The sequence below is a fragment of the Mastigoproctus giganteus genome, chromosome 13 (assembly GCF_048544385.1).
Source record: "Mastigoproctus giganteus isolate SK-2022 chromosome 13, ASM4854438v1, whole genome shotgun sequence".
Classification (NCBI taxonomy): domain Eukaryota; kingdom Metazoa; phylum Arthropoda; class Arachnida; order Uropygi; family Thelyphonidae; genus Mastigoproctus; species Mastigoproctus giganteus.
In genome coordinates, this window is record NC_143587.1 from 64480481 (window position 1) to 64504336 (window position 23856).

The window sequence follows — 23856 nt, forward strand, 5'->3', positions numbered from 1 at the left end:
GCTGTGGATCACATTGGTTTAGGGCTTCCCAAGGAAAAATGGATGCTGCGAAGCAGCATTTCTCTGGATTGAGGAGAGAAGGGCTAATCACTGTCTTCTTAATTGGTGCCTGATGTTGCCAGGATGTCCTGGAAGTGATTGGAAGAATGATAGCTACTGGTAGATGGTCTGACATGAAGTCTGTTTTCGGTTGGCTCTCAACGGTGAGGGTGTCTGTTGCAAATATTAGGTCTAACAGGTTAGTGCCTCTGTTAGGGGAAAAATTCTGGAGGGTCAGATCTACTGAAGCCAGATTAGAAGATAACAATTTGCAAAGACTGTGTTGGCCTGAGGTAATATTAAAGTCTCCACACACTAGTAATGTTGCTTTAGGGTGGCATTGATTAATGATCCAGTTGGAGATCTCTTGTAAAATGTTCTTTACTGTGGGAGGGGGGGAATGTAGACTGTGCACACGTCAAGTCTGTGGCCTTGAATGCTGAGTGAGGCTCTTGCAGCTTCAAACAGTTCTGTTTTTAGAGTGGCTGAGCTAGTCGGTGAGAATTTTTTTGTGTTGAAGAGAATGCCTACACCACCAGTTGTCCATTCCCTAGAGGCAAAAATGCCCGAGAAGCAAGTGGCTTGAGAAAATGCGAGGTCTTCTTCATTGGGGGACAGCCATGTCTCTGTGATACAAATGATGTCATACAACCTTAACAAGAGAAGAATTTCTATTGTCCGAAGTTTATTTCTCAGACTTCTAGTATTTTGGTAGAAAATTGTGCACATGAAAGAAGTTTGGATGTATGCCCTTGTTGGAGCTCTGATGGCCTTCATCAATCGTCTATGGTTCGTTCTGGAGGTAGTTCTCACCTCAATCTTCATATGTCTTCCCTCAGGTGTTTGTGGTGGGTGATCATGTCGCTAGCAAGCTTCTGTGAGAGTGTTTGAACCTTTAAGAAGTTCCTGTTCAGTATAACCGGAATGTTCCTCCCCAAACTTAGATATAATGGCGGGTCTGAGTCAGGTTTTCCTTTCATTATTTGTGGTTTCAGTACGTTGAGGATACCGCATCCAGGTAGAGATACGCTTTGTAGTGTAGAAGTGTTTCACTAGTGCCCCTGCAGGCCAAGAAGATGCAAGGCTGAGTAGTTTGTAGTTTGATTCTGCTGTAGTGATTTTGAATGATGCATAGTATGGTTGTTTGGTCATGAGCCTGGTAACTTCTGTGTCTATATCTAAGTCTTCATTCAAATAAGGCCACATCTGTTCAACAGTTGTCTGTGGAGAAAGAGGAGGGGTAAGAGGAGGTTTAGAGTTTAGACGCTGGTTCTCCAGGAGGGGGAAATCGTTCATTGCGTTGAAAACTCTTATTCGCTCCTAATGTTTTTTTTTCCTTGAATTGGTATTGATAATGAGTGGGGGATGATATTCATCAGTTGTGATCGGGAATTATTTTTTTCTTTGGGAAGAACACTGTTCGTTCTTGCCTTCTGAAGGGGGCTGTTGGAGACCAGTGGATTCGCCCTGATCAGGGATGTTCATCGAGGCCTCAGCGGAGTCGCTTCTTCTGGGATTTTTAGTGGAAGGAACGTGACTAGATTTCGTTTTACACTCAGGACAAATTAACACGATATTGGGCTTTTCCTAATTTTTATAAATCTTAATAAGGTCCTGCGCGTTGAGAAGGTTGACAAGCTCTCTAGAATCCTCGGACTTATTCAGTTCGATTTTACTAGGCACCTGCGCGGTGATCTGATTGAGGTCTATAAGGCCTTGAATGGGTTGAGCACGCTGAATTCTGATGGGATCCTTCCACTTGTTCAGATTACCAACCTACGGGGACATAAGTTCAAATTAAGAAAGGATAGATGTAGAATAGATGTGCGGAAATTTGCCTTTAGCCAGCGGGTGGTTAATTGCTGGAACAAACTTCCATCTGTCGTTGTGGAAGTTGATAGGTTAAATAAATTTAAAGAGGAACTGGACAGGCATTTGGAGGGAATGGTGTGATATATTTTTTTTTTTTTTTTTTGGCTGATGCTGCATAAGCTCCTACACTTGCTTTCTTGCATCATGTGCCACTACTACTACTACTATTGTAGATGTCTAGAAGAATGAGCTTGATGTCCTTGTTACATCGGTGCAGAAATGTGACGTTATCGACGATGTTCTACCTCTGGTCCAAGGCTTGAGCCTCGAGGGTCTGCTAACTGTAATAGCAAGAAAGATGGTCTTTGGAGTCCTAGTGGATGTAATCACCACCGGGCGGAAAAACCCAGAATTCGAATCCCATCAATTGTGCGAGGAATTCTAATGGGCATTTACAACGTGGCTGAGTTAGCCGGTCGAGGTCTGCCTGTTTCTTTCATCCCGGAAGTTTTTTTATTGCTACAATAGAGAGTGAAAGAGAATGCTCTATTGCTTTACTGACATCAACAACGTTCGGCACTTTTATCCAACAAAGGATGCAAATGAGTCACCATCATAATTTGCGAGTCTTAATGCAGATCACATGCGACTCAATTTTGGGTAGAAGTCCTTGATTAATATTTAATGTCTTCCATTCCTCACTCATCTCTTGTTTCACGTTAATACATCAAAGAACGGACTAATTGCTTAATTAAACGAAGTGCATTTTCAACTTTACACAAAAATGTCAAAACTAATGCATTGATTTGGCGAAGAGTAAATACAACTGGACTCTTAACAGTCCCACGTGCGATCTAATTGCCATGCCAACCGTATCTCATTGTCCATCAGCTACCTACACTTGTAAACTGATTAAATCTTCTATTATTAAATCTAATTATTTCGTCTTATAAACTTATTAAATTAATAAAACAAATGCAATCCTCTTTAGACCAACTTCCAGTGGGTTGATGCAATCTTCGCAACATCTCTGCAGTGTCGGGAGGATTTTGTAGCGGAGTCGTGTGATCGTACCAGTATTGTCGTAACGAAATGTAACGTTTCAGTAGAATCCGTTGGAGAGAATGAGGCTCTTAATTAGAAATGTCTGTTCACTTCTATTTGCGTCTTCATTGTGCGCGGGGAAACCATTATCCTAGTTAGAATAGACGAAGGAAGCCATGCTTACTTCCAAAACTATACAATAAGTAACCATAATGACTTAATCTTTTAACACGAATCTTATCTCATTACTTAATATTTCCTCGTTTCCTTATTGTTAACTTCAAGAGAATGGCAGTTGATTCCTTTAAGTGGTACCAAAATCACCTTAACTTTGTTTAAGTTCTGGTTAAATGAATCCTTCTGTCAATGGACAACTCACTTTCAACCCAAGTGGTTTCCAGTCCTTTCGAGCCCACTTATCTGTACACAGTATGCAATTAAATAAATTAAATTATCACATTAATATATACACTGCCCTACCATTAAGACGGTTTGCTCGTCTTTGAAATTAGACGAGCAAACCGTCAAAGAAACCCATAAAAGACAGATCAGGACAACTAATCCCTCCAATGACTTACCACGACTTGCTGACTCCTTCCTATGGAATTGCTCCATGCCTCATACAATTCTACCTTGAAGGATTGATTATAGTTGGATTTCACTGGATCCACTGGAAGCTAACCTGTAGAGTTTCGCTCAAAGGACAGATGGAAGCTAGACAAAGTTTAACCACACTAATTTACCTTACCTGGACGTGACATTTCTGATATTAACCTCTAAATATATCTCCATGAATCTTACCTATGGAAACCCCTATGTGGGTAGGATATCTCAACTGTAAACCCCACCTGGAGTAGGATCTTCTTGCTGACCCTCCCCTAGAGTGTGGGACGATACATTCTTTCCATGCCTGAGCAAGAACAACTTACCTTGCAAACCCTCACCACAAACACCGGGTGTGGAATAACTATGCAACTATACACCGTAGGGTGGGTCAAGTGCTGCTAGCACCTTCGGGTTTGGGATGCAAAATGGCATTCCTCTTTGCATGATTCTCTGGCCTTGCAAACTTTCCCTGGGCTCAGGTAGGCTTCCCGGACCAGGAGTATCCAACTCTTCATTCCTTCCCTGCCTTACTTGTCTGGAGAACGCCTCCTTTCCTCGTAATTCCATCGTCCACCCCACTTTGACTCCCATTCTTGCTCACACTTTTTTTCTAACTTGGACTTCGTTCAGGAAGCTCAGGCGACTCTGGTGGAGTCCAGCCAGAGAACAATGGGCAGACTCGCTTACCTCCTAGTGGTGATGGCAAGAAACGTAGGGGCCCTGCGGCCAAGTAGCCAGAGAAACAACAGAACCCAACGCACCCCCTGTTGACTACCAAAAGGCGCTTCACTTCAAAGGCCCCTAGTCTAGCATTCTTTCCCCGGGTTGGGTGGGCTTCCCAACCCAGGAGTTTCCCAATTCTTCATCCTTTCTCCCTCTAGTGGAGGATGCTTCTTTCTTCATCTTTCTTTCCTCTATCATTACTCCCACTTTATATTTCTTTCAAATAAATTTGATTGGATGAAAATTGTACACAATGAATTCATTGCTATCAGTGTTCAGTACCTCTCCAATCTTTCAGGAAAGACTACGTCTGTACACGAACTTAACTGCGCTAAAATATTAAATGAAAATTGTACAAAGTAGATGGAGTTGTCAGCTTTGCGCATATTTAAAACAACAAACAATCGCGTGGTTTTTCTTTTCTTTTTCTCCCTAGAGTATCACTAGCAACAACACGCGCTACAACTTGCTCTAGTTTACACCCTACGACTGCTAACATCTCGTGATATGCATGACATAACAGCCCCGAGCATCATATTAATTGCATCAAAGTTGAAAACCTTTCTCCTTAATGAGTTTACACGCTATAAGCGCGTGGTAAGCTAGAGAGAATATGCTCACAGGCTTCTGAGGAGAACAAATTGTCAAAACAAGAATACCTCGCGTCTTCAGTAATATGCTTTTAATTACACGCTACACACTCTGCTAATCCTGCTATGTAACTTGAAAAGCGCAACGCAGGGGCAGCTGAAAAATGAGAAATTAGTAAATACCTCTGTTTATTTCGATGCGAGAAAAATCATTGCGCCTCGAATATTTTGTTTAATTAAAGTTGAAAGCAGATTGCGTAACTCGTTCTTCATTAGAATTTCGTAGATAAGACCTTAATTCCTACAGGAAATGCTAATTAACAAAATAACGTTTTATTTAGTTGCTCTGCACTAGTAATAATTGCGAACATACAAAAAAAAAAACAGCCGAGCGCCTAATTTAGAGAAGGATAGTAGAAGAAATAGGACGAGTGCAGGGCTCCTGTATCTTTTTCAGCTAGAAAAACTTTATTTGTATCGACATGGAAACATACACTGCCCTACCATTAAATCTGGACATCTGCACATCTACAAATAGCCATCTACAGGAAAACTAATAAGGTGTGCTGAAACCTTTATGACGGCTTCCAGTCTCCATGGAACACTCCAACAGTTTTTTTTTGTAAATGTTCTCCGATATTTTCAACCATTTGCCCTTCAACACAGCGACCAGTTGAGCTGTGCTCTTTGGGCAGTCTCTCCTTGCACGCACCCGACTGTCCAATCCATCCTATACGTTCGAGCTCAGCTTTCTGAGCTGGCTGGTCCAACTTTTCAATGCCCATATCCTCAAACTAGTCCATCACAGTACGAGCAATACAACATAGATCCTCTATATGATTGAGTCAGCTTTCTGAGCTGACTTTGCAATGCCCATATCCTCAAACTAGTCCATCACAGTACCAGCAATACGGCATAGTCTCTCTATATGGTTGAGTCAGCTTTCTGAGCTGACTTTGCAATGCCCATATCCTCAAATTAGTCCATCATAGTACGAGCAATACGACATGGATGCTCTATATGATTGAGTCAGCTTTCTGAGCTGGCTTGTCCAACTTTTCAATACCCATATCCTCAAACTCTCAAACTAGTCCATCACAGTACGAGCAAACAACATAGAGCCTCTATATGATTGAGTCAGCTTTCTGAGCTGACTTTGAAATGGCCGTATCCTCAAACTAGTCCATCACAGTACAAGCAATACGACATAGTCTATATATGATTGAGTCAGCTTTCTGAGCTGACTTTGCAATGCCCGTATCCTCAAACTAGTCCATCACAGTACGAGCAATACGATATAGAGACTCTATAAGATTGAGCTCTGCTTTCTGAGTTGGCTGGTCCAACTTTACAATGCCCATATCCTCAAACTAGTTCATCACAGTACGAGCAATAGGACATGGCGCGTTGTCCTGATAATACAGGTTCGCCGAAGTGCTGCCACAACGTAGGTAACGCATTATTGTTCAAGACTTCTATATAGACCTCAGCATTCATCGTTTTGTCCAAAACAAGAACAGTCTCAGACTAAACCATAAAAACAGTCCCAGAACCTCACACTGCCTCGGTTAAAGAGTTGGAGGTGGTAGGAGGTTTGAAAGAGTGAACACAACTGTAGATGTACAATCCCAATACATTTTCTTCGGAGTGTACATCTAGAATTCCAATACATTTTCCTGGAATTGTTGATGCAGAATCCTAAGAAAATGTATTCACTTGAAAAGAAATGTTTTTAGACATTTTGTTCCTTAACTGGTTCTGCTGAAGACCATTTGATCCGACGATGAACTTTATGATTTAAGATTGTCAACCACCATAAAGCACATTATGACAGAAAGGATTAAGCAGAGATTCGTGACCTTAAGAAATGATGTGGAAATGCATTCAGAAAGGAAGAAAAACAAGCTGGAATGAAAAAACGCTGCTGATGCCTTTTGCTTCTTAAAAATATTTAAAATTCATGAGCTACAAGCGGGGAGATTAATTTTGTATTTATTCACAAATCCTTAGGAGGAAGATCGTTCCTCACGTACTTTGTGTAGATTTTTCTACCCAACTAAGGAAGTGTTCCGTGTCTGGAAATAATTGACTTTTTCTTTAGAAGGCAGAATTCTAAAAACGCACCTTAATTCTGTATCTCATTATTTTTTATGGAAGGGGGGTGGGTTTGAGGTGCTGCCCATAAAACGCAATGCCCGATTCTACATCTTTCAACTCTCCTACCAAAAGCGACCATTACGATAATAATGTTAACCGCGTCTTATTTTTAATGGTGAGGCACTACAGTAAGGGGTTCATTATTATCTTATGCATATTTAATTGGTTTCTCTTTCTTAAAGCCAGTAAGAAAAAATACTGTAAGAAACTTGCAGTAGGTACTTCGTAAGGTCAAATTAAAAATTCATCGTAATATTTAGGTCCACCGCTTCTACTTCACTCGGTGATGTACTTCCCATATGGCAGCCACCAAGAAATGTTCCTTAAAGAGATAAAAAAAAAAAAAAAGAACCAGGTAATTTAAAATGTTCTTAAGTTATAGCAATTGAAAATAGTTGGAATATTCATCAGTTTTTATGTGGTTTAAAAACCATCTTTGTGTTTTGAACAATTAAATGTTTTTCAGTGGTTGGTTGAAACATTCGCTGGATATTTCTTTCGTCTTTTTAAAATAGGATAATTCTTGGAGAACAATTAATCATCAATAGGAAACAAATGGACATATTTCTTGTGTCGAGTTATACTCATCCCCCCCCCCCAGGGAACTGCAGAAGTGGAAATATCAGGCACTGCATATTTCCTGTATATGATTAATGATATACGTGCTCCTACATAAATAATTCGTTTTTCTTAGCTTTATCTTTAAAACGCTATAGCTGCAGATAAAAATGGAAGCTCCATTTCCAAATTTTAACTAATTCTGGTAAGGAAAGTTTAATTTTTTGCTGTTTAATTTGGGCGCATTATAAAGGTGGTCGTTTTAAATGAAATGATTGTTTCAAAAAAAGAAAAACGATGAAAATGCGAATAACTTCGAGTAAAATAGTGCTGCGGACATAAAATTGCATTCCATCACGAACACTGTTCTTTATGCTAAGCATCGTTTTCATTTACCGCTTGCACTGCGCATGTACATTCATAGTTTCGCAGACTGTAGACAGATGGCGACACCATACATAGTAAAGAATGTTACTCGTAAATTTCATGTCTCTAGTACTCTTTTACTCGCCTTTTCATGGGTTCTCATTTAAAATCGTTACCCGGTATGTTTATTTTGTTATAATCACGAGGAGGGTTGTTTTATAATGTAAATGCATCACGATGTAAGGTATTAAAATGTTTATTAAGCATCTCAGCCCTTACTGCAGATTGTATTAACCGCTTTTATTAATATTAAAGAGAAAGTGATGTCGCTTTTAGGATTGCATTGCTCTCTCTCCGTTCTGAAGACAATTTGTCTGAATGGGCAACGAAGGTTTGTGCTGTTCCGTAGTTCTAATTTCAGTCGGTGGCTTTGCCTTAATGAAATTGTCAATAGGATTCTCCCTGTGCACGCGACAACAGATTTCCAGTAACGACGATCATCTCCGTGTACCCTCCCATGAGAGTTACAATATTAACCTCTTGGATTAAGGTTTCTGTTTAACTGTGACACGGTGTCCGGCTTTATCTTTCTGAAACATGCCTCACGGCTTGGACACAATGATGATCACGAGACGTAGTGGAGTAGATAAGGCCACGATGCCTTGGTAATTCAAACAAAATCTACCGAGCTGAATATCCTCGCTGCTCTAGGGTCATGTAAACATATCAGCTGGAAGTTGTCAGCGGAGGAATTTTACTACTATGCAGCTGATGAACGTAAATTGAGTACTCGCGTTGCTATGGTCCTTCTGCGTCTACTCAGTTGGGAATCAAAGAAAATTTCATTTCTAATTATCTACTGGAAGCTGGCAGCGGCCATTACGCATTAATTATTTTAACTGAACAACATATTTTATTTTATTTTATTTTATTTTATTTTATTAATAAAAAGATACACAACAGGTAACCATTAACAGTGTATCTGAGATCAGATCAATAAACATAATAACAATAATATGAAATCTAACAGGACGATAAACATTGATCTAGATTCAAACAATAAAAGCATATGTACAAAAGAGGATTGTATTAAGTTAAGTTACCGGTAAAACAAGTAATAATTAATCCGTTAGAGAATAGAAAAATAATATAACAAATAATAAGCTATAATAATTAGATGTGAGCTAGTCACTTTGCAGTTTAAGTGAAGAGGCAAACTTGTGGATGGAGTTCATCAGTGATTGGGAGTTGTCAAAGAAGTCAATGCGAGAGTCATTCGCTGATTTGCTGATTCTGTTCAGTGGACTGAACTTCATTAAGTCCGTGTTGGCAGAGTCAAGGCGAAACGGTGTAAGGTTCCTGACTTGTCTACAGGGAGCATTGAAGTTTATTTTACTCAGGATATCAGATGCTTCATAAATTCCAGTGATTACTTTGGCTAGGAGGGCGATGTCAGCAGTAACTCTTCTAGTGCACAGAGGCCTCAGATGAAAGTAATCACACAGCGATTCATAATACACTGAGTGATAGAATAGAGGATTGCGGTACGTAAGGTAACGGATAAAGTTTTTTTGGACTGCTTCAATTTTGTTAGTTAAAGTCTTTGTGTGAGGATTCCAGATGGGTGAACTGAATTCAAGGATTGGCAGAACAATAGTTTTATAAAGGATAACCGCATATCTGTAGTTTTTGAACTTATATGTGTTCCGTTTGATGAATCCCAGTGTTTTGAATGCTTTGCTGGTGATTTTAAGGACATGGGCATCGAATTTAGCACTGCTGGAAAAGAGAATCCCTAAGTCGTTAACTTGGTCACACCTTTCGATGATCACAGAGTTAATACTATACTCCGTATTCATTAGTTGTGGAGATCTGCAAGATGAGAAAGAGATTACTTTGCACTTCGAGGGGTTAGCAGACAAGCCATTCAGAGATAGCCACAGAGAGAATTTATTGAGAGCACGTTGAAGTTGTTGAGAATCGGTAGTCTCCTTCACTGCTGAGTAGATCTTAAGATCATCTGCATAGAGAGCAACTTGAACATTGGAGGTGTAGATGAAAGAAGGAAGATCATTTACGAAAACAATGAAGAGAAGAGGACCTAAGGGAGAGCCTTGTGGTACTCCGCTTAGTGGTATAAAACAGTCTGAGTTCACTTGATCGATGATAACGCTCAAGGAACGATGCGTAATATAGTGCGTAGCCATGAGAGCAAAGGGTCACGGATACCATATAGCTTAAGTTTTTCCGGAAGTTGTTCGTGCGGGACTTTATCAAATGCCTTAGATATGTCTGTGTAGACTGCATCAACTTGTAGGTGGTTATCAAGAGCTTCCGAGGTGTATTGCCAGAAAGGAAGTAAATTTGTGACTACTGACTTGCCACTGCAGAAACCATGTTGATTCTGATCGATGAAAGGCTTGAAGAATTCGAAGAGATGTTTGTGCACTGCTGTGTCGAAGAGTTTAGCCAGGCTGTTTTGCAAGGTTATGGGTCTGTAATCGCATACGTCATTTTTATCACCTTTTTTGAAAATAGGAACTATATTGACCTGCTTAAAGTGCTTAGGATACTTCCCCAGCCTGAGAGACAGGTTGAAGATCCGCAGTATGAGGGGTTTCAATGTAGTGATAGTCCTTTTCCAAAATAAGCCTGGAATGTCATCTGGGCCTCTAGTATAGTCATTTTTCATGCTTTTTAATGCCGAATTTAAATCTTCATCAGTGATAAAGAGATTAATGAGGATATCATCTTTAACAGGTGTGAAGTCAGGAAATGAGGCAGGTCTCAATGTATCATTTGTTTGAATTCTAGAAAAGTGTTTGGCAAACTCTTGAGCAATACTGAATTCGTCAGATAAGAGAATTCCATCTGCGTTTCGGAGTTGTAATTTTCTACTGGTTATGTTCTTATGCTTCATGAAATTCCAGAATGGTTTGATATCTCTGTGAGTAAGCAGACTATCCTGAACTGACTCTGTATACATGTTGTAGGAGTTTAATATGAGAGTTTTCACTTCTTTGCGGAGTTGGCTGAATATTTCATAGTATTGACTGTCACCTGTTTGCTTATATTTGTTTCTGTAGAATTCTTTGGATTTAATTTTACGTATTAGTTCACTATTATACCAGTGCGGGTAGGTAGAGCGTGTGGTAAGATGGGATTGAGGAACAATGTCAGATATAACTGAATGGACACAGTTAATCAGGTTGTTGGTGAGCACATCGATGTCATCCATAGCGTCAGCGAGCTGCTTGTCTACGTTTCTTAGAGCTAGGTTGAGCAGAGGCCAGTCAGCCTTTCTGAAATTGAATCGAGGAGTACGGGAGCTGGATTTGAAGTTATGAGAAGTCACTGTGATGTCAAAAGTAATTGGTGAATGATCCGAGTGAAATATGGGGTTGTCGGTGTGAACATCTATATGAGTAGAGGAAAATATTAGGTCGAGGTAGGCATTTTCTCTGGTTGGAAAGTTGCAAATTTGTTCCAGACCATAGCTGTGAAGCATATTAAAGAGAGCCCTAGTCTGCAGTGATGGAGAAGAAGATTCTAAATTGGCCATTTGACAGTTAAAGTCACCCAAAACCATTGCTATGTCGGCAGATTGAATTAGTGGGAAGATTGATTCCAGCGAGCTTTCTAAGTACTGGAGGTCTGTATTAGTTAAGGGAGGTGGAAAATAAAGCAATACTATTAAAACCTTTAACTTGCCAAGATGAAGAAGGCAGTATACTGATTCAATATTTGTGAAATTTGATGCAGTTTCACAGAGTATATGGTTAGAATGTATAATAGCTACTCCGCCTCCACGAGATCCTCTGTCCTTTCTATGGATTGTATATTGACCATCTATAATCTCCTGATCATCAATATCAATGGAGAGCCAGGTTTCAGTGAGCAGGTAAATGTCGTAAATATGTGAACCTTGGATTGCTCTGAAGTGGTTTAGGTTGCTAATTATACTCCTGCAATTCTGAAGGTAAACACTGAACAGTTGGGATCTGGGGATTCTATGACGAGAGGAGAACGTAGTATGTGTAGATAGCAGGGTATCTGATTGCTATGCCGGTGGAGAGGAGATTTTGGACTCCCTTGATGGTCTGTCCGTGAAGCGTTTTACTAGAGCCCCTGATAAAAGGGATCTTAGATTCAACACTTTTTCTGTTTGTGATGGAAGGCATGTTATTATAAAAGATGAGTAGGCGGGACATCGTGTCTTCAGAGAACGGACATCTACTCTGACACCATATTCTTCTTTAATTAGGTTGATAAGATCTTCAGATTTAGTGGAGGGTCCAAGTCTAGAAAGAAAAATTCGGTCTTTTGTGGGAATAATTGTGATATTATACTTGTGTTTGAGTAACTGAGATTTTTCTGCAGTAGTTACATTCTGTGTTTGATGAGTTATGGCTGGAAGCTTGGAGAAAGTACCTTGAGATATAGATGCTTTAATATTTTCTGACGGTTTGTTCTGTTTTGATCTTTGGTGCGATATTTGAGACTGGCAATTAGAAACAGGTTTACTCACTGTGGCGGCAGATCTACAGACAGGTTTGGAGACCTCATTAGATGTGGCAGCAGTTATTTTTGCATATGTTGCCTTAACTGATGTTGAAGAGGATTCCGCTTGGTGACTCTGAGCTTGTGAAATAGAAGTACAGACAGAACTGTTCCGCAGAGGAGAGCAGGTGGTAGGAGTGGTTCAATTTACATCAGAAGAATCGTCTGACAGAGTCTGTGTGGCAATAAATTGCTCTGTTCAATGACTTGAATCATGAATGTTAGCAGGCTTGGGCAAATTAATATTTGCAGCAGTAGAAGTATTGAGGCCGGTGGAAGGTGAAGATCTGGTCTCAGTACTGAGGGCATCGTCAGTTAATGAAGAATTCGTATTCACTTTGAGCCCATTGGTGTCGAGAGTAGGTTCAGAATTCTTCCTAGCTTCCCTTAAGTGGCAAGACATAACTGATGTGAGATTTTTAATTTGGGCGTTAATGTCAGAAATTTCAGCCTGTTGATTAGCTAATATTGTTTTTATACCACAAATCTCCGTGTATAGCTCGCTGTTTCCTTCATTGAGTGTATTAGAATCCAGGAGAATTTCAGAGTTTGCAGTATGAGGTGCACTGATTAGATGAGTTTGAATGAGGATTTTCTGCATAGTGTTAAAGAGTAGTTCCTGGAATTCAGTTGATTGCAGAATACCAAAGGTTGGATTCAGAGTTTCCGTAGGGAAGGAGTTAGCGCTGAGATCTTCTGACAGCACAGATATATGTGTTTGAGTTGATGCATCTGAGATTTGATGCGACAACAAAGAAGGATTAGAGGCTTCATCCATGTACGATTCAGAGTCGGTATTTCTAGTTATTGGCATGATATTTGTCTCAAATGTACTAGAGTACGGCATTTCAACTTTGTTAGCCGAAGAGGAGGAAAGTGACTCAGGTTCCGTGCTGTTTGGCGTTGCAACAGTTATAGGGCTTTTCTGAGTCGACATCTATCACAACAGAATGATTTCCGCCGACTTTTATTTAATTTTTTCAGGTCAGAATGTGTACAGTCATTGCATATTAATTGTTTGCACTCAATACATTGGACAATGGGGTCAGAGCTGGTCCCACAGATGGTGCAGACGTTAGAATTTTGACAGGAGGTAGTATTTGTCATATTGAATTCAGTTACTGTAGTTTTACTAGATAATTTAATATCACCACAGTTGTGGTTTAGCAAGCAATAGGCACTGTGACCAGCCGGTCGCCTTAGTTGCCCTGCAGTGAAATCCACAGGGAGCAGGGGACTAAGTAGGGAGAGAAGAACAGAGCGGCTAGGCAAAACTCTAATGCCTGGTCAAGGTCAAGTGTCTGTTGGACACATGTATAAGTTGAACTACAAGATGAAGATGTGGGGACTGCCTTAAACGTTTTACTTAATATTTTGACTGGTTTGAATGGTTAATTAAGTTGTCTATTAACTACTAGAAGAGAATTACTTCTTCTCTGAAACAGTTTTCCAGATTAATATCGAAGTAATTACTTAAACTTGTACAATATTGCGCTGAAGGATTTGTGGATTGTGCAATATTGCGCTGAAGGATTTGTGGCTTGTGCAATATTGCGCTGAAGGATTTGTGGCTTGTGCAATATTACACTGAAGGATTTGTGGCTTGTGCAATATTACACTGAAGGATTTGTGGCTTGTGCAATATTACACTGAAGGATTTGTGGATTGTGCAATATTACACTGAAGGATTTGTGGCTTGTGCAATATTACACTGAAGGATTTGTGGATTGTGCAATATTACACTGAAGGATTTGTGGATTGTGCAATATTACAGTGAAGGATTTGTGGCTCGTGCAATATTGTATTGAAGGATTTGTGGATTGAGCAATATTCACTGAAGGACTTGTGGATTGAGCAATATTCACTGAAGGACTTGTGGATTGTGCAATATTACACTGAAGGATTTGTGGATTGTGCAATATTACACTGAAGGATTTGTGGATTGTGCAATATTACACTGAAGGATTGTGGATTGTGCAATATTACACTGAAGTATTGTGGATTGTGCAATATTACAGTGAAGGATTTGTGGCTCGTGCAATATTGTATTGAAGGATTTGTGGATTGAGCAATATCGCTGAAGGATTTGTGGATTGAGCAATATTCACTGAAGGACTTGTGGATTGAGCAATATTCACTGAAGGATTTGTGGATTGAGCAATATCGCTGAAGGACTTGTGGATTGAGCAATATCGCTGAAGGACTTGTGGCTTGTGTAATATTGCACTGAGGGATTTGTGGCTTGTGCAATATTGTATTGAAGGATTGTGGCTCGTGCAATATTCACTGAAGGATTTGTGGCTTGTGCAATATTGTATTGAAGGATTGTGGCTCGTGCAATATTCACTGAAGGATTTGTGGATTGAGAAATATCGCTGAAGGACTTGTGGCTCGTGCAATATTACACTGTAACATTTGTGGCTCGTATTACACCGAAGGATTTTCCGTTTACTTTTATCTGATGGGTGTTTTTGGATGTCATATCTGAGTTATCCCTTAGCTCCACTTGTTTCAATAAAGATTATTATTAGCTGGCTTTATGATTTTATCCTTAAGTCATTCACTGAGTTTGTATAAACCTTGAGATTTCGTAGTATCGCTGTTTTAAGGGAGGGCCTTAGAATTAAGCAAGTAAATCATTAAATTATTTGTTAATTAATGTAAAATTAACACTTATGCTTGTAAGTATAAGAATACATCGAAACAATTATTTTAAAATGATCTTAAATTTGTTTTAAAAATTAAAATTAAATAAATGCTGTACGTAACTTTTTAACAAGTAGTGTATTTATTGATTACTTGGCTTATTTCTTCTTAATGGGCGCAGTTCGCACCTATGGCACCCTTCAGACTTTATCCTCCGATATCTTGAGTTATAATAGGACAGACGCAGATCGCAGTCGGAGAAGAATCGACTGAGTTCAGGCAGCATCTCCAGTGCGCACGGGTTGAAGGACTTTCTATTGTTGCCGAGGCTCGTGCAGAATCGCTATCTGCAGTTTCTAGATGTGTGTACGGCGGCATACAAATGGCGTCTGTCGGTCAATAGTTCACTCCAAAAAAAAAAATCTTGGCGTGACACAAAGCGAGTGTTGAGCACATTGGGTCTCGCTTTATGATCGAACTCTTGGGGAAAATTACCACCGTTGCCATTCGCGTCGTTTGAATGCGCTGATACTTTATCTCCGGGAAACATGTAGATTGACATCCTTAACCAACTACGAAATAAAAAGGCGTCTGTTGTAGGAGGAAAGAAGTTAGGCGTGAAAATGTTCTCCCTGTCCGGAAATGCTCGTATTAAAAAAACGGCAACTTTGAACTTTGAATGGGATTTACTCTTAGAAATAAAAATCAATGTAGGCGTGGTACTCAGCAACTCCTTCTATCAGTTGATGCTTTTAGTCTCCGGAAGAGAGTGGATATAATCACCTGCCTCTCCACAGAGAAAGGGATTATATGGGGGGGGGGGTGCGAATCCAGGCGTATTCTGGGTCAGAAATGCCTAGATTTGCGTCCATCCCGTTAATTACAAGAGGTTTTATAATCTCTTTTTTATACATAGCTGAGTTAGTCGGTCTCAAGCGAGCACAGTAGATGCCTCATGGCCTTAGTTGCTTTAGCGCTTAACATAGAGCTAAGTTAATCTTAGTTTAAGGCTACCAACATGATTCACACCTTTTTTTAATTTATTTTATCATATATTAACTTTCTTACCGTATTTACTCGCAGAATTATTATAATATTACCTCTTATGTATTACATGTGCATCACCGAACTATAATTTCTAATGAAATATTATTTCTTTAGAAATCATATTTAATGATGTTTTTATTGAGAATTACTTTAAAACTCTTTCTATTTCTAAAGTTGCTGTTTATATCTTAAACATTTGAATCAAATTACAAAAGTATTTGATTTCCAGTGTGAAACTGTTTTTTTTTTTTTATGATGCAAGTACCTTAAGAAACGGTAAATCGTTCATATATCTTTATTTTTTGAGAAATCTTTGTTCTTTTGCTAATAGCATACACCTAGTTTGTAGGGAAGTTATGCAGACACTTTTTGGACTTAGTTTCCTAGGCGATTAATGTAAATAATCCAAACCAACCTTTTGGTCGAATTAGTAAACTTTCCAGTTGCAACTAGGCACACAGCGATCTCTCCAGGTAGCGCTTGTGAGCAACCATCCTATGCGAGGTCTTCTTGTATTTGTCTCCTCTTCAGTTTGGTCCTGCATTTTTCTGTTCCTTCCTTTTATTTTGTATACCTTTAAACCCTCTTTCTATCTCTCCTTTCTCACGAGTCTTAGTGTCCCACAGCAGCTGTTTGTATTATGTGAATATGTCTGTACGCGTATCAGTTGGGGATCTGGATTGGCTGTCTGCTCTTCTCTTGCCAGAATGTGATAGTCCCACGGTCTGTTTCAGATCTTTCGTTGGACTTCTGTGCCCTCTGAAAGCATTGGCATACCGTTATCCCTCCATATTTTCTATTATTCTTCCTATTCGCTGTCTTCTGAGTACATGGAATCCTTTTGCGATCCTCAAACTTAACAGATCTGGTCGGATTTCGTTCTCTGGATGTCTACCTTAAAAACATCGGATCAAGTGACGCCCTACTTCCACAACAAATTTCATCTACGTCTACCCGATGCAGATTTTTGCAACCTTAGATGTTCACTCAATTCTGTCGATGTTTTTTTTTTTTTTTCCCTCCGGATCGCGATGCTTTCTACTTGAATCCCTCTCAAAGCAAGCAGCGCGTGCTTGGTATCCTCGACCAATTTCCCTCCCTATTAACTTTCATGTATGCGTGGTGCTTGTATTCAACTCCTCCCGTGTGATTACCCGCTGCCACCTGTTGGTGTATCGAACAGTTCAGGTACAACTTTGCACGTGCGAGCGAGAGAGAGAGAGAGAGAGAGAGAGAGAGAGAGAGAGAGAGAGAGATTTCTCTGGTCACCGTGGCTAATCTGAGCGCTTCCTACATGCCCATGCCGCGTGCATTTTCTTACGAAACATGCTCGGAGCGTTACGACACCCAGCAAGGCGGCCAAATAATCTATCACTGTCACGCGACGAACAAAACGCACATATTTCACCCAGTATCACCTGTCAGGTGTTATCCTACTTCCGGTGATGTACAGGAAGTTCACGAGCATCACACAATGTCCCTTATTTCCTACGAATGATTAATGCATTTGTGTCATGTTTGTATTAACAAAAAGCCAAAGCACCATCACACGGGTCTTATCAGCTGTAATGAGAAATATTCGCTTGCTGAGTATTTGGGCTATGATGCACATAATAGCCAACTCTCTCTCTCTCTCTCTCTCTCTCTCTCCTTTGTCTTTTTGATGTGAAAACATCTTTAGCGGCACCTAACAATGGAATGTAACGAAAATGCGAGACGGATTTGTATTGTTGTGGTTAAATATTTGTATTGTTGCAATCGTAGTTCCTGCAGTAGTAAATGCGAGAAGTATGATTTTGACGTCATACTATTCTAGAAATGAATTTCGCTAATCTATTCCAAGCCACGCTTTTTTCTTTCTTTTCTTTCATCCTCCTCTCTTCTCCTCCTTATTGTGAATTCCTCTTCTCTGTCATTCTCCTCGCTGTCCTCTTTCCCCCTTTAATTGGATCCTCTGGCAACTAAGCATAATCAAAATGAACATATCCATCCTGTCGAAGCTCTTCACAAAAAAAGACACAAATCCTGGCTAAGATTATCCTCCACCACCAGCAGACCACATCGCTAATCAAGCCACCCAGGAACAGATTAAAGAACCTTGATCAGTCAAACCTTCCAACATCTTTACCGTGGACGCAGACCATGAACGATATTGCAAAGAAAAGTCTTACCACTCTGAGATAACTACATCGAGTTTATACACTTCTTCCCAGTAACCCCAGATTGCCATTGACCCTAAGAAAAGTATTATCCCTTAAGTAAATACTTGAAATTATTCAACTATAATTAATTTTGTTTGAAGTCCTGATTCCATTCGAGTTGATGGAAGTCCCGATTCACTTCACGAGTCCAACACGGATCCGATTTAGCGCTTCTGTATTTCTAACGCTACTCAAGTAATTACTGCGTGGTCATCGATGCGTGTCAGGGTCTCGCAGGCTGACTCACGCTGATGGAAACATCAGCGGGGTCTACATAGCCAGCATAGCGCGCGCGTTGCTTCAAAACCTCAGCTCGTTGACGTTATCCAACCCCGGCTTTCGCAGCGGGAGAGGAATATCACGACTGTTAAGATAAAAACGCTTGTGTCATTAATCTTTCATAATAAGCTTCGCTGCTCAAACACACAGTCCACGTAATATTAGCATGTTCTCAATGACGATATTGATAAATGGTAAAAAAGCCCAACTTGAACAAAGCTGACAAAGACAAATTGCAGCTTCTAATTTTCCACCTCTTGTAAAGAAAACTTTTGGAATGTTTTAAGTAGAATTAAGCTAATCAAGCACACGTTACGGTATTAATATTTCATTTGTGAATTAAAAGAACAAATGCGTTTTGGACCAGAAAAATGGACTGCTTCCAGTGGATTAAATCGATTTACTCGAAACTGGCTAAATAACATTAAATCGCCACTTAATCGAGCAAAGTCGAAGTTTTTTTTAATCAAGCTGTGGAAATTAAATGAAAGCAGATTAACTCAAAAAGAACTAAGAAAAATATTCGTGTTTTTTTCCCGTTCACCCATTTGGAATTCAAATTCCAGTTTCTGATCATTTAAATCAATCAGTTTATCCCGAATTAATACAAACGAAATAAAACGAAATTAATTCTAATGATGTCAACAGAAGTTAGATCGAATAAACACAATCAAATCAAATGAACTCGTGTAATTGTAATAAAATTAGTTATCACCCAAATATTTCATTAAAATTGTCATTAAATCGTGACATTTTAATAGAATTAAAATCCATGTTTATCCAGAAACGGTCAACTCTTTAAAAACAGAATTGAAAGGTATCGGATTTTAGAGAGGATGCAGCAGTTTTCAATAAACATTAATCATAAACAACTGAATTTATATAAATCTATAAACATATGACTATCTTGTCTTTGTATTTATTTTTGGGAAGGGGGGTGATGAAAAACATTTGTTTTTCATCACCCCTTGCTCAGTCGATAGCTACATCTCCAGTACTCAGGATGACAAGTCATCGTTGTTTAGATGATTCTTTGAGATGCCGGTCAGTTGCAGGTGGTACGTTAGTTTAATGTGTCACCCAATGTCGTCTCGGCACTCTGGAAGCAGTTTTAGGAAAGAAGAACCACTTCAAGAAGAGCTAGCCAAGATCTCCTGAGGGCTACGTCAACCAGAACAGACTACTTCTGTTCTCTGAGTCCCACTTTAACCTACAAACAGATTCTATACGTTATTTCATTCGCAGACAACGAGGAATGCGGTACCATCCCTCCAACATCAGAGAAAGGGACTCTTGCGGTGTTCTCGTGTGGGCCAGAATAATGATCAACGGCCGTAGCTCTCTTCATACCGGAGCCGAGAACAGGTCCTCGAATTCTGTTCTACTTTTTATGAATGTGGTTGGCCCAGATTTCTTTTCATGCAAGACAACGCCACTGCACATAGAACTCAAGTGGTGGAGGAATATCTTGAAACTGAAAATATCCAACGACTGCCGTGATCCCGCACGATCAACAGATTTAAATCCGATCGAACATATGTGGGAGGCTCTTGGGCGTCGCACTAAGAATCCAGTCTAACTGAATTCATTAAACTCCCTTACAGTTCAAAAAACACTAATAAAATCCATCACGATCAAATAATCGAACTTAACTGCAAGCTCTGTAAAATCTCTCTCCAGCTACCAATCATCTTCAACTACCAATCACATTTTTTATTGATTTGTGCTGCTCCAACAAGCAACGATACAAAATGGAATCAATATAGTGGTGATGCAGAGAAATTGTAAGGTATAAAAGCGGATATTATGGTTGTTGGTTGGTTCAAATCGTCGTAGCCAAACTCTTAGGTTTATGATTTTTCGCCTGTGATCCTTGTCCCCCCTCAGAGGGTTCCATTTCTCAAATTTCTCTGGAGTAAGTTTGGACTGAAAGAATAAGATAATTTTTCATCACTGATGCTTATTAAGATATTTCGGATTAAACTGTCTCGTGTTTTGTCATTTCAGGTTGATTTATATTCCTCAATAATTACTCACATCTTTCGATTCATGACATTCTTTTCAGATGCTGACTCCAAGAAAGACATCCGCACTGAGAAACTTCGATACGATCGCTAGGCATTCATCGGAGTCGACCAAAAATAGAAAGCGCTAATTAGGGAAAATATTGAGCTCTTTGGCTTTGTTTCATCATTTTTGTTTATAGAGATGACCTTTATAAAAGACAAGACCATTAAGGAAATAAAATAAAAAGTTCCTCTTGTATTTTTCCGACAAAGACAAATCGATAAGGTCCTCACAGTTAATTCTACTCCCGGGAAATGATAAATGAGGAAACTCCTTCAGAAATATTTGTTTCAAACAAAAGGGATGAGTTTCTTAGTTGATTTGTGTTAAGTGGGAATTGTGTTGGAAGCTATCGGTTTCTTTTTCTGTTTTTGGATATCCAGTTTGTGTCTTATGACTGGTGGCAGTTCATCAAAGCCTCTCTTCTCCCCCCTCTTCCTTGGATGCGTCAATTTCTCCTCTCTCATTAGCCTAATGAATGAGAGCATTAACTAAGAGCGCTGTGTGTGCTTTCAATGGGTGTACAGAGCACGGATCTATATAATATTCAGCTGCGTTCAATAGATGCGTCCACCTCCGATTTTACATAATCTGCGGGACAGATTTATGGCTGTGGTCATAAACAAGTCTAGTTAATTAAGACTAGTGCTGACAAGGAGGAAATTATGATGACTACTCACTTCCCGAATTCACTTCCTGCCCCTCCTACCCACTACCTGTCTATCCCGTACAGTTTGTTTGTTTTTTGGGAGTTAATGAACTTCCCTTAAATTTGAACCACCTTATTTTATCTACAATTAATAAGTAATATAATCGTAGTTTATTCCAGCATGGGGTTGGAATTTAGGCCATTTGAATTGTTTTAAATTTATAAACCGATCCAGTCGTGTTGACTCAAATTACTTTAAACAAATTGCGGTGATTTGAAATGAACCAACTGATTCATTTGGATTGTAATAGGTTCAATTAAAATAAAAATGCATTTCAATCACCAGTTTTTATATCGAAACATCTTAATAAATTTTATTCAAACGTTCGGATCATAATGGATCTACTCAAAGTGTGTATCTAATATTAGATATTATGCTGTAAAGTTTGGATCGTAACAAATGTACTAAATTATCTAGATCGTAATGGATTAAATGTTTGCATCTATCGATTTTTTTGGTTGATTCGTGGTACATTTATGGATGGTAAAATCTTTGAATTGTAATGGATTCCGGAGATAAAAATCCTAATTGGTCCCACACTGTCTAAATTCGATATCCATATCAAGCAAGTATTTATTGCTCATGAGTGGTCACTCGTGTACAATAAACAAATGTTATGGAACGCCATCTTCCAGTGCTTCATGAGAATCGAATTAAAACCATTTGCGATACACATTTTTTCCGGAATCCATTACAGCTCAAACATTTTACCATCCATCGATACACATATCAATCATTTGCCATCGTGAAAACGTGGGGAGGAAAGATTGTCCGCCCTCATTGGTTGCACAGGTGATACAATCGCAGTCTTCTTCACACTGGGTGGAAAAGACCAGAGTTAGAATTATGTCAATGACGCGAGGAATTTTTAATGGTCTTTTTCACAATATGGCTGAGTTAGTCGGTCTCAGACCAGGGTAGCAAAGTTTTTTTTTTTTTTTCTTTCTCACGGTTTTCATCCAGAAAATCGAACACAGAACACGCGCAATTTACAGATATATACGGCGCAATATGGCCTAAGTTGGTGATGTGCCTAAACCCTACAACAACCAACCAACCAAAGATTACCCAACCTGAAATGGTTGTACAATCTGTGGACCTTGGAGATGCATCTGCCCAAGCCTTCGCAGAAGACTTCCTTAGTGTGAGGGCGTCTACTGCAAAGAGTACGACCTCCTTATAACCATAGCTGCTGACTCCAGAGCTTCCCTCAAGGCCTCCACCAACAAAACTCTTCGCATCCTTAAAGACTGGACCGAACTTCACAAACTGCAACTATCTCCAGAAAAAACGAAGTCCATTCTCCTAAAAGGCACACTCAGTAAAAATATTCCCCACAAATAAAGATAGCTGGTTAGACCATCCCACTTGTTATTGAATTAAAACATCTAGGATTTATTTTGGATACGAAGCTGAGCTTTCATCCTCACCTCGTTTATCCACACAGTAGATCAGACAATAGACTGCAATGGTTTACCTGATCAGCAAGAAGGACTGAAACGCTATATCGTGGCACTCCTGTACAAAGCAATCTTCCTTTAAGTTATTACGTACTGCGTCCGAGTGTGGTTTACCAGAGTCATTATAGTCCGTAATCAAAAAAAAAAAATTGTCCGCCATCTAGTATTGTAGCTTGTTAACTACAACAGGCGCTGTCGCCTGTTGTAGTTAACAAGCCTTTTGGGTCCTCCCTTAGTACCTCGGCCCTTCAAATCCTGGCGGGCATCCTCCCCTGGATCTGAATATCGTTGCCATGGCCTTCACTACCGACTCGCCAGGAATTTACCAGCAACTATATTAGACCACACAATAAATCTGGCAAATAATAAAAAAAACAAGAGAAAACGACTATAGCCAACAAACTCCTACAGATCTGGCAGCCAAGATGGTCTAAATCTGTAAAAGGAGCCATCACTAAGATGTTTATTTCTAATATAATCCAAGTATACCACAAACCAGCACCTTGATTTTCTTCAGGAACAGACGCAATGTTTCTTATTACACCGGCCACGGTTCAATTAAGCACAATTGGTATCACTAGGCTTAACAGAAGATCCCCCACTACGGTTGTGGACAAATAGAAGACTGGGAGCATTTGCTCTACACCTGATTCAATATGATGATCTACGCAGAATTTTAACCACCAAGACCCATGATATGCCCCGTGGTCGGGAGAACCTATTCATCAACAAGAAAAATTTATCTTTCCTTCACCTCTTTACAAAACCTCTTTACAAAAAAGAGCAACTTTGAGAAACACGTTATAGACTTCGAATATCAACGCCTCCTGGGAGACTATTCTGAACTTGAATTCCCACTGACTCACCTACTATTGGATTAGAAAAATGTTTCACTAAACCTTCGACCTAATTTTGACATTCTACTGAGCTTGTCTTTCATTGGCCTGACCTTCCACTAGATCTGCTGGGGGCGCCCCCCAGCAAACATAGA